Source organism: Chinchilla lanigera, unplaced genomic scaffold, assembly GCF_000276665.1.
Source record: "Chinchilla lanigera isolate Chin_1 unplaced genomic scaffold, ChiLan1.0 scaffold00028, whole genome shotgun sequence".
NCBI classification, from domain to species: domain Eukaryota; kingdom Metazoa; phylum Chordata; class Mammalia; order Rodentia; family Chinchillidae; genus Chinchilla; species Chinchilla lanigera.
Window position 1 is genome coordinate 21509483 of NW_004955429.1, and position 12845 is coordinate 21522327.

A 12845-nucleotide genomic window follows, 5' to 3' on the forward strand; every position below is an offset into this window, starting at 1 on the left:
CTTTTGCCGCTGAGCTAAATCCCCAGCCCCGACAGCTTATTTCTTTATGTTGGAGTGTAAGACAAGAAATATATTTGGGGAGGAAACCGCATGAACTTGGTATGAAATGACTTGCAAACTCTTATGGCCTGCAGGTAAACACACTGTTGATATTTAGCAGAACATCACAGTATGAAGGGTGCTCAGTACAAGCAGAAGGTCCAGATAGAACCCCATGGAAGTTCACAGTGCACAACCTGAGAGTTCTGTTTTGCAAGCAAATCGCCTTACGAGAGCAAAAAGCCCTCTCACACATACCAAGCAACTACTCAGTGCAGAGATATGGAACTGAAATTTATTAACACTGATGAAAAAAATCCACAAGGACCCTATGCAAAATAAAATAGTGCACCTTTTAAAGAATATCGGGGTGAAAAATGTTCCCCAAGTACAAGGTCATTTTGATGGAGAGCCTGTTCTAACTTATTGGCACAGGAATATTTTGCTTTGTTCTTCACATCCATAAAAATCCCCCCGTTACCTGAGTTTCTTTTTGCAGCTACAGCGGAAAGATATTTAGCTTCCCCAAGTCTCAGGGAGAAGGGAAGTACAAAGAAACTGAATGCATTTAATTCAAAACCCTTAAATAAAGGATACATTGATTAAAAAACAACACTGAAGCTCATTGAAAGCCAAAAAAAATGTACAGCTGAGGGTTTGTGCTCCCATCTCAGACATAAGGGCTCCCTGGACATCCATGCAAAATGCTCCAGCAAGGGCCTGCAGTGTGGCTCAGAGGTGGAGCACTCATCTACCGTGCGTGAGGCCTTGGGCTCCATCCCCGGCACCACAGTGAAAGAAAATAAAAAGTTCCCGCACACAAAAGACGCAAACAAAACAACCAAAAATTTGGCCATGGTTTCCAGAAAGTCTCCTTAAATGTGCATTTTTCTATATTCACAAAGCTATGGGACTCTGGAACCTGGGGGAAGTGTCACGTCCTCTTTTCCCACGTCCTCTGACAATCACTACATCATGACACCCCAGACGGGAAAGTCCACCTCAAACATCAATTTGTCCAACATTTCAGAGCGCTAGAAATTCTGAAATACATGTCCTTTGCAATATGAATATTTATGCTTCCAGTCTTGATCTTTTTCAACAAATTCACTGTACATAAAGAAGTAAAAGCAGCCAAAAAGATCTGGCAAGTCTTACCAGTAAAACTAAAGCTAGTAATTCCAAAGACTCAGACAATGAAAGCCTCTTTCCCAGAGCAGCTCGCGCCCCACCCTGTGTTTTGAACTCCTGTGCCTGGCGTGGGAGGGCTGGACGCCAGCTTCTGTCTGTCCACAGGGTTTCCACTGACGTAGGTGCAGCCCAAGATTCCAAATGGATGACCCCAAATAGATCAGGACGGGACACATTCCGCAGAACAGCATCTGTCTTCAAACCCCAGTGTGGGACGGCTCCTGTGGAAAACAATCACAGAAACTCAGATATTTAATCTTTTGCCCTAATTATGTTGATGACTAGAACTTAATTGGAAAAGTCGTTTAGTGGCAGTGTCTGGGAGTTTCTATGTGGAACCATAATGGTGTTTTGTCGATAGAAACCCCTTTTACCTAACGCTTTTGAAGGAAGGAGGTAAAAACAAGATAAGCATCATGGGAAACCTGTGCAAGGACCCAGGAAGGCAAGAACCATGGAAGACATGTACAGGGCTGGGATGAGACCCTTGGGTTTGGGGTGCTGGTCTGTCATAGCATGAGCGCTCTCACCCATGGTGTGCTCTCTGGGTGCTGGATTTTCCCCTCCACAGCTGTGTTCCATAATTTTCAGGCATTTCATTTTAGGGTGCTGTGCTGTGGTCCCAATAAAATGAAAGTGTCCTGAGTGAAAGAGAAAATGAAACTTGGACACGATGGCACACACCTGTAATCCTAGCCTTCTGGGAGGCTGAGACAGGAAGATGGCAAGTTTGAGCCCAGCCTGGACAACTCAGTGACTTTGAGACCTTGTCTCAAAATCAAAAATGTGAAAAAGGGCTGGAGGTATAGCTCAGTGAGAAAACCCTGGGTTCAATTCCCAATACAGGAAGGAAGGAAAAAGGAGGAAGGAAGGAAGGAAGAGAGGGAGGGAGGGAGGAAATGAAGCCGGTAGAGCTGTTTCACTTGAACCGCTGGTTAAGAGTCGTTTTGAGAGGAAGCAGGAAAGAGTGGAGGAGGTTGGAAGGGTGCAGAAAGGGTACAGTCACCTGAAGAGCCCTGAGCATTTAGAGCTGGGAGAGGCATGCTCCTTGGACAGGGTCAGTCGTCCCCACCTCATAGCCTGGCCGAGTTCCCTGGGCTTTCAGAAAGGATGAGAAGGCCAAGACTTTTGCCTAGGCTGGGATACCCACCTCATTCCAGACAACGTGGTGCACATCAGGAGCTCACTGGGTCACCCCACTGGCCCGCCAGGCTGTGTGTCAGGTCCTTCTGCCTGAACAGAGAGGCTGCCCTGCCCTGCCAAGCAGGGCGAGGTGGGGAGCAAGGGGTGCAACCCCCCATCTGGTCCATGGTGATGTCAAGCAATTCGATCTGCGTGTCCTCCAGCATCAGCCACAGGGGGCCTCTGAGAGGAGGCCGTAAGAGACATTGTCCCTGTCCCCACACTCTTCAAATGCCTGTGGTCCAGGCTGGAAATCCAAGAGCAGCTGCAAGCCCAAGGTGCCTTGTATCTCTGCCCTCTCAGCCTGCCAGAGCCAGCTTTGCCCAGCCCTTCTTCATGTGCCAGCTCCACTCTGAGTGGCACTCTGGAATAAACTCTGACACCATGCCCCAGGAAATGTGCCTTGGAGATGAGGGTTCCCATGGAGTTCTGCACTGGAAGATCACACTGGGGGAGAAGTGGTAGATCCATCATAGCCTCTTATTGGCTGTTACATGAGACATTTGATGCACATGGCTTCTACTTGAATCAGTAAAACAACTGAGATCTATATAGCACCTTAAAGTTTGCAGAGGATTGTGCTACTCCTTACCTTGATTAATATATCCTTAAACAGATATGAGAATTAATATCCTGAGTTTATAAGCAGGAAGCCAAGAGGTTGTGATAGGCCTTGCATCGTCTCTCCAACAAACATGAAGGTCAAAAGGGGTATCCCAGTGTGCTGGATTTTTAAAAAATTATTATTAAGAAAATTTTTCAGACACAAGTGAAATAGAGTAGCAGCTGGGAACGGTCATGCACACCTACAATTCCAGAATCCTGGGAGGCTGAGGCAAGAGCACTGGAAGTTTAAACTCAGGTGGGCCATTAGGACTTTTGAGACACTGTCCCAAAATTAAAAAGTAAAAAGGGCTGGGGATGTAGCTCGGTGGAAAGGCTGGGGTTCGAGCTCCAGTGCAGAGAAGGAGGAGAGGAAGAGAAGGAAGGGGAAGGGGAGGGGAGGGGAGATAAAAATAGAACAGATAGTATTTTCTCATGTCCATCACTTCACTTTAATAAATATTCACCTCTTTCCACATTTGTTTGGCGGAAGTAGTTTTACAAATGTCCCTTTACCCACAGATGCTTGGTCTGCTCCTCTAAACCCCAGGGCCACCCTGTCTTCCGACTCCAGCCCAGCTCTATGCGGCTTCTTCCTCACCCCCATGGGCCACATATTCTCCCCGGTGCCTTCTGGGCAGGGAGGAAGTCCTGGAGCAGACCAGAACCCAAGGCTGAACGGTTTGGAAAGTGGTTTTCATAGCTAAAGCGTTTGCCATTGTGTCTCTTGTGCACTCTTCTCTCCGCCCCTGCTGAAGCCACGCCCTGACCTTTCCTGACTCCAGGTTTCTGTCGCTCACCCGCTGGTGAGCTGCGGAAGCTGAGCTGGGTGGCTGACGAGGGCCATGGTGGTTTCCTGGTGTGCAGAGAGTGGGCACATCCCTCAGACACCAGCAAAGCTAGGACCCTGCCAGAGCAGCTCTCCCGGAGAACAAGAGCTTGACTGGCCTTTGCTGCGTTCGCTGCATGGCTGAGCCATGTTTTTACTTGGAACTTGCAGGAGCACTGTGACTTCTGCAGCATTTGGAGCCTCTCTGGGACCGTGCTGGCTCCTGCTGGGGTGGAGAACTGAGCGAGCGTGAGCCCAGGGGCTGATTGAGCGGATGGGACTCCGGCCCTGGGGCCAGGTCAAGCCGAAGACCGTGCCCAGGAGACACTGGGAGATGCATGCGCTGAGGCTGACAGGTGGGGTAAGGTGCCCCCTTCACAGGCTGGCTGAGCATGAACCCACAGAGCGGCTTTCAGAAAGACTGACAGTTCTACGGCCATACCACCCTGAACGCCCCCGATCGCGTCAGAAAGGCTGACAAGGCTGCTCCGTGTGTGGGGACACCCACCTGATAAAAAGAGTGTGATAGGAGAGCGTGAGCTCAACCTACTCCCGCACCTGGCCTAGGAGACAACTGTGCACAGCCTCGCTTTGCAGAACAGAACATCAAGCCGGAAAGGCCTGGCTGAATGCAGGCTGGGGATCCTGCTGTTCTCTCAGCTGGGAGAACTTGACGGTGAAAGATGCACCGCCCGAGACCTCCCTTCCCTGAAGGTGGCTCCTCTGCACACCGCCCTCACCGCCCCTGAGGGGAGCCTGGATGGCACCTCCGTCCCTCTGGGCTTTGCTGCTTCTTTTGACAGCAGCATCACATGGCCCCGGGCTTCGTGTGGGCCTGGGGCTCTGCCAGTGGGGACCTTGACGGTGTCTCCCTAAACGCCTGGCCAGGTGCCTTGGCCAGCGGGGCAGGAAATCTTGCTGCAGGTCTGCCCTGCCCCAGTCACATGCTTTGCGCCATGCTCAGAATCCATACCAGACACTGCCTTAAAGATTCCAGGCTCGCTCGAGGAGCCGTTTATTGATCTGGCAGATGATTAAAAGACGACTCAGAGGAGCTCCAGTATGGCTTTGGTTTTTTCCATCTTGAGAGTGAATCGGACATTTCCTTGGGGGATCGTTAGCCCTGTCTGCTGTGGCAGAAGAGGCAAGCAGATGGCTCCGCCTCTGTAGAGTCAAAGGTCACAGCGGTGCCCTGGTGAGCTTCTCCAGGTGCTACTCACCTCGCTGTGAGACACCGTGGGAGCGAGACTGAAGCCTTGCCTTTGGATCTCCCCAGTGCCTTCCCCTTCCTCCAGGTCATGTCTGCCAAAAGGAGGCCACGTGTGACCCACCCTGTCGTCCTCCTCTATGAGGAGTGACCCCTGCAAGCACTGAGTGCTGGGGCTGCTGCAGTAGAAAAGCGGGAATTGCACGCAGAGCCAGGAGAGCTGCCGTTTCAGCAGTGGGGAGAAGGGATGCAATTTGGGCTGGTGCACATGGAGTCACCTGGAAGTGTCATTTGAAACAGACTTCACGACTGCCAAGCTTGGATTGCACTAAGCTGAGTAGCACATGACTTGGACTTGACGCTAAGTAGATATGCCATGGTTTTAGGAGAAATTACAGCAGGTTAAATGCTCAGGCAGCAGACTATTTACAACCTGTTCCTAACTCAAGAGCTTTTATGGCAATAATTTAGTGGACAAAAGTATGTATTAAAAGGCTAATGTAATTACTCGTGTTGGCATTGAAATACGACCAGCTTGGATTTCAGTAGGACACCTATGGCAACGAAGCATGCTGCAGTCTGATTAGGGTGAACAGCTCTCTGCTGGAGCAAATTATATGCTGCCCAGGCCAGCAACAGGAGAGCCTGCATTAACTTCCTCACAGCAAACTGCTCCCTCCTCCTCTCACGGTTTCTGACCCCGTTGTTGGGTTCCACATGATTCTCTTTTGTACCACTTGCCGCTCACCAGCTCTGAGCTCCCAGAGGACACCGACTGTGCTGTCAAAGGGGAGAAGGGTCGGCAAGAGGAGGAGAAGGAGGTGTGGAGGGGAAGCAGGAAATGGAGGAGGAGGAGGAAAGAGGGAGGAGAAAGAGAAGAAGAGGAGGAAGAGAAGGAAGAGTGGAGGAGGACTTAAATTTCTCTTCCACCGGGAAAGTCCCCGCAAAGCCCACCTCAGCAAAAACGCTCTGCTGCAGGAAAGCGCTGACACAGGCAGTTAGATTTGCTGCGCAGAGAGGAGCTTTCTTAGGCATCTTTATGGGGACCAGAGTCTAGATAGAGTGAGCTGCGCCTACTCTCCCAGCCTCCCCAGCCCTGCAGCCACTGCTTTTTGTCAGAGATAGCTGCAGCTACAGCTCATTAGTCACCGTCTCCGAGGCCCCTCTGACAGCAGGCGGATAGCATCAGCAGCAGCAGCACCGGGCGCAAGGCTTGGCCACAGAGGCAGGAGTGGGGCAGGGGCCGCGTCCTCTCCTGCGGCGCTGAAGGGCTTTTCTCAGGGTCTCTCCAGACTGAGGGCGCAGAGGGCTGACTAAGTTCTTGGACAATGGGGTCTTTAATACCTCAATAGTAACTGTTCTCCCGGGCCACCTAAAACACTGGAAAAATTAAAACCACCAGAAGCAGTGAGTGCTCTTAATTAAAGGCATTTACTGTGCTGACTTCCACCCTGGACTTGCAGATGAGTTTTCTCCCATCGTTTCTTCTACCACAGATGCCAGGCAGAATCGTTTCATGATTTAAACAGTCTCTCTCTGTCTCTGTCTCTCTCTCTGTCTCTGTCTGTGTCTCTGTGTCTGTCTATCCCCCTCTCTCTCTCTCTGAGAAGGACATAGAGAGTTTACCCATTCTTCATAATGTCTGAACCCAGTGTTGGGACACCCAATGTGGTAAGCAAGAAAATATAATATATATATATGTATATTTATAATGTAATATAATATATATTAATCACAGAAGAAACATATATATCAAAGAAAAATAAGTAGATAGATAAATATTTTAGTAAAGAAATATTTGTTCCTCTCCTAAAGAGATAGATAATATTAAAATCATATTATAAGACCTGAAGACCCAACAACAGTTCTTTCACACTCCCCTCCACTCTTCTTCCCTTTGCGGGGCTAGGGATTGAACCCAGGGCCTCATGCGAGCTAGGCAAGGGCTCTACCACTGAGCCACACCCCCAGCCCCCAGCAACAGTGCTTAAAGAGTCTTGACTCATTCACAAATATCTTGAAGTGGCAGAGAATGGGAATTTATCGATTTTAGAGGTGAAATTCCAAGGCACCAGGATGAGATTCCCACCCTTTACCCTTTGGGGAAGTCTCACTCCAAATCGACACCCGGTTTCTAGGAATGACATTAGCTACCTTGTCAAAGGCTGTCTTCCTTCCCCTGATACTGACTTTGGTGGGTGTCAGGTTTCGGCCTAGGGCACAGCTCATTCCCATTGTCAGTTTTGTCTGCCAGGAAGATAAGAGGAGAGAGGAGAGAGCTGGAGCAGCAGAGCAAGCATGGTCAGAATGGCAAGTTCTGTTCACAGTGTCAGATATCCCTGATGTGGGGTCCAACCATCAGCTGGAAGGAGCAAGGGCCCTGTGCATTTTCTGAATCGGATGGGAAGGGATGAGTGCAACTCATGGGATGTTTAGATTTTTAATAAAAGCAAAGATCTCAGGGGTAAATGAAGCTCAACTGCTTGTTCTCTTCACCCCACCCTCTCCATCAGCCAGTGAAATGGCCCAAGGAGGAGACCAGGTGTCCCTGGGTGGACAGAGCCCGAGGAGGCTCCGCCCTCTGCGTCATCTACTTGGCCTTATTACAAGTCACAAAAGTTGTGCTTTAAGGAGAGTCCCAGTCATTCATGCAACTGAAGCGCAGCAAACCTTGTCTGCAAACAGGAGCATTCACAGAGACTGAAGGACAGTGGTGAGACAGCTGAGGCAGTGACTGAGATGTGTGTGTGACTCTTGAGTCCCAGAGAAGGGGCCAGAGGTTTCAGCTCAAGGACAGAACTCCGTGGCCAGCCCCTACCACTCTCGGCACTTCACCCGAACTCACGTGAGCTCAAGTAGGAGGGGAGTTTACAGATACTTTTCGAACAAAGAAGACTACAGAAAGGCTGAAGGCCATTGAAAGCATGCGTGTGCGTGTGCGTGTGCATGTGCATGTGCGCGCGTGTGTGTGTTTGTGTGTGTGTGTGTGTGTGTGTGTGTGTGTCCCCTAACGGTTTCACACATATCACTATCACTGTCATTAGTGTTCACCTCCACTGGCCTGCCTAAAGCCAACTTGAGGAAGCTGAGCAAATGCCTTGAAGGACTTAAACAAGTCTTCTTGTTAGAAAGAAGAGGAATTAGAAAGACAGAGGAAAGCAAGAAAGAAAAGAAGAAAGAAAGAAAAAGAAAATTTCAACCGCAGAGTCCAGATCTGCCACAGGGCTCTCTCGATAAAGAAAGGGTTCATTAAGCGATATGGTGAACTCTGGAGAGATATAACAGCCCCTCTCTGGGAGATAAATGCTGTGGCATTTGTAGAAAATAAGATTTAAAGAGGAGCCAAGACTTTTCTTGTCAAAACAAGGAGATTATTTTCTAGCAACTAACTTCAGGCTCTTTGACCTCACTTGCCATCAGGGAAATGAGATAATAAACGGAGGGAGCTGGAGATTGAAAGTAAGAGTTGACAGGTGAGGGGAATGAGAAAGACCTTCACATATTTCTCTACAATTCTCAGCTAGCCAGGCGCTTTTAGGTAAAAAGTACCATTCTCCATTGTTTCCAACTGTACCAGAAGGGCAGAAGGAGACTACTGGAGTTACATTTTTATTCTGCTTATTTATAGATTTAAATTTTTTGTGATACTGAGGATTGACCCCAGGGCCTTCACACTGGGCTGCATTCTCAGTCCTTTTTTATTGTCATGCAGGGTTTTACTAAATTGCACAGGGTGGGCTCAAATTTGTGATCCTCCTGCCTCAGCCTCCCAGAGTGCTGGGATTCCAGGCCTGGAGGTAGCGGCTGCTGCGCTGTGGCTGACTACCCGTCAGCTGTGCCCTCTGGGCCCCAGGATTGCTGTGGACATGGCATGTGCTGGGGCGGAAAGGGTATTTCTGGGAACACGTTGCCATCCTGGCCCAGATGTGCTGGCAAGAGGGGACCTGGCTTGCCTTGTAAAAGGAGCTCCGGAGCAAATCATTAGCACATCTAACCTCAATATTTTGAAATCCAGAAACAACATTGAGTCATGCTGGTCATACTGTAAAGTTTTATTGCTCTTTTTATATATATATAAAAACAGACTCAAAAACAAGCTGGGAATCATGTGAATTATCTTTTTACATGTGTCAAGCCCAGAAATTTGGCACATGAGTCAAAGTGATGGAATGGAGCAGGGAAGCCACTGGGAGAGTGTGGCTAGAGGAGTCCCTGCAGCCCCGGGAGCGCGTGGCACCTCGTCAGGCCATCCCCCATTGTCTGAGCTTTGAAAAGCAGGGGCCGTAAATGCCGTTCATCCTATGCTAAAAATAGAGGTGTGTGTAAGGCAAGAGAAGCCAGAGGGGAAAAGTACCAGTCCCGAGACACTGATGTGCGTCTTCCAGGGTCTCGTGTCCCAGCCTTGACTCTGTGAGCCTGTAAAGTCAGGGATCTTGGACAGGATTTGCAGAAGGAAAATAAAGGAATTAATTAATCCTTCAAGAATGCTGGGAAAACTCAGGGCTCACCGATGACGAACACCCCTGGCCACCTTTCCCAGATGCTTTCACGAGTGTCCAAGTCAACCTTCTCTGGAAACAGTCTGCAGTGTCACTTCAGGTGTCAACTTTGTAACAGTTCTTCAGTAGCCAAGAGGCCAGGTCAAGACACCCAAGGCCCGAGGAGCAGATGCCTTCCCAAGGTTCCCAGGCTGCCCAGGGTCACTGCACCTAAACTGACCAAAATCCAGGCTAAAAACTTGAACAGTGAGGCACACTGAACAGACAAACAATCCGATAAAGGACTTTAGATGACAAACAAGCAGGCTTGGAGGGTCAGGTATAAAGTAGATTATAAAGCTATAATAATTAAACCAATATAATATTAATGCCAGGATGGACCAAAAAATCAGTAAATGAGAGTACAGTGTTTAAAAGTAGACCCAAAAAGTGTAATATTATATGATAAAGCAGCAAGTCCATTTAGTGAGGAACAGATAGATATTACCGAAATATGCATATATAATAAACATGAATAGTGCATTTATTACTAAGTTGTGAGTGCATACTATACATGTATTCTGTGTGTATTACTAAATTGTGCATGGCTAACTATTCAGAAGATGAAAAGGTTTAGGAGGTGGGGGTTGGATAGTTTGTTAGTAGAGTGCTTGCCTAGCATGCTTGAGGCCCTTGGTTTCCTCTCCAGTACAATAAAGTTAGAGATTCAACTCAGAGCTTATATCAAAAGAAATTTCAGATGAATTAAGATAAGTATTTAAAACCATGAAAGAAAGAAATGGAGTGATTTGTACAATTGCTTTATGAGAAGGGAAGGTTTTATGGCTTATGCTGTATCTAGATGTCCCCTCAAAGCTTCAGGCACTCATTGGTGGGGCTGAATCATGAGTGTGAATTATGGATTGAGGGTGTGTGATCCTTGATTAAAGGTGTGTGATACCTAGATTAGTCCATTGGTTGGCTTAGCATAGCTCAGGGTGAGGATAATGGGATGGCCCACAAGGAGTGCAGGTGGCACCAACCAATAGGCTTAGAGTCCGAATGGAATAAAAAAGGGAAGGAAGGTTGACTGCTGCTTGCTTTCTGCTTCTCCTGCTGTGGACTGTTCTCCTCTGCCATGCCCTTCTTCCATGCTGTTCTGTATGGGTGCCTGCCAACTACGGACTGAAACCTCTACAAGCTGTGAGCTGAAATAAATCTTGCCTCCTTTAAACTCTAGGAGTCAGATATTTTGTTCTAGCAACAAGAAAGTAACTGATATGGAAGGCTTTCCTAAGCATTACAGAAGAGGTAGAAACTGTAAGGGAAAGACATAAATGTGTATAAAACACAATTGGTACACGCACAGAAAGAACCACGAGAAAGGCCAGTGAATAACCAGCTCATCGGAGAAGCCAGGTTTATATATTTTTAAAAAGTGTGCTGCTTGAAATAAAACATTTAATTCTCACACCATCACTAACTCATAAACAGCTACATTTATTCAGAATATTCAGAATATTCTGGATAAAGGATATTTTACTGAACTTTTGAAAAGCTGTTAAAATGACCAATGCTGGTATTAAACAAAAAGCAGTAGACACATGGATGTTCATTTTAACATATTGTGAAAATAACAACAGAGGAATTTAATAACCTGGATGTCTAACAAAAGGGTTTCAATTAAACTGATCAGAGTAAACTGATAAAGTGATATGTAGGTTTTATTAAACATGTCACAAGAAAATATTTATTGGTGATAGGTAATTGTCACTGAATTACAATTGAGTGCAAAAAGCATTCTATAATGTGCCATACACAGTCCGTGGCACATACTTGTGACTGAAGATGTGACATTAATCTCTTCTGCGGTGGCCTTCCCAGTGCCTGGTACGCAGCTTGCCACTCCTCAGTGTTAAAATTCTTGTTAAATTAATACGAGACAAAAATGTGTTTCACTGTTACCAGTGAATTTCTCTTTTTAATTTTTACTTTGAATATTTACGCTTTGGGAATATTTTCTTTTATGTATTTTGCATTAAACATGTGACTTTTATAGTTGGAAAACACTTGACTGTTGGTGAAATAGGGCCTTCCTTTCCTCTAGTCGTACGCTCACCGTTGTGTCTGCAGATGACTCTCTGGAGACCCTCCTGCTTTCTCACTAGGGTGGCCCTCACCGTGGGGCAGGCACAGGCCATGGTCATCCCCATCACACACTTCACCCTCAGCGCCCAGAGGGATCTTCTATCTGTCTGCCTGCTGCTCTTCTACAACTAGGGCCTCTCGTGGAGGGATGCTCTGAATGCCCACTGTCTGTTCACCAGGTGGTTCTCTTCTCACCTCTCCAGCGATAAACCGAGTGAACTTGTTCTGCATCCCGTAATCTATGTCCTCCCTTAATCTACTGTATGCTCGGCAAAATGACCACAAACTGCCATGCAAGCGGTTTTCTCCTTCCTTTCCAGGTAGTATTTTTGGTGGAAAATATACCTGGTATACCCCAAATTTAGCTAAAATGCAGGCACATGAGGGGGAAGACCTCCCATCGAGGCTGTGGGTGATGGTCAGTTGTGAGGTTTTTGGCTGATCTCCTGTGTAAAGGCGTAGGCCAGGCAGCTCCTGAACAGCCAAGCAACTCCAGTGGAACTGGGGCAGGACCAGGGCCGGGAGGACAAGCTCCACTCCTCGGCTTTGTCTTTCCCATCCCTCCTTTTATGGTCGCTCTTTTGGATGTGCTGATGGAGAGAGACCTTGGTGCCCTCAGTGGGAAACCCTAGGGCCCAGAGGACAATGGTGACATATCCCCTTCTACAGGACAGGTGCGGACACTGCTGGGACCTACTGCCGCAGGGCTGTGCTCTGCTCCACAGATCAGCCCAACTGCCTTCCTTTTTTTAGTGGTGACAAAGTTTCACATTCATGAAAGGTAGGAAAGAAACAGAAAGGTAGGGGAAAATGAGCACTACAGAGAGAGCTTAGGCCAAGTAAAAGTAGGAAAAAATAAAAATGCACGATAGCTCCAACTCCCTCTCCACACTCAGCTCTTCTCCTTCCCCCACCCCTGTGCTTATTGTAGAAAGGGCTCCCATCATTGCCCTGGCACTGTTCTGGGAATCTTGCAGATCGGAGCAGAGGAAATAATGGACGATTTCACAAGTAAAGGAAAAGCTGGAGCGGGAGGAGGAACAGTACAGCAGAGGGCCAAGGTACGGACTGGAATTGTGACAGGCCCTCAACCAAGTCGTGGTAAGAGCTCTCGTCAGGATATCAAAAAATGACCGCATGTCTGACTGATGCCCAAACACTCATCCTT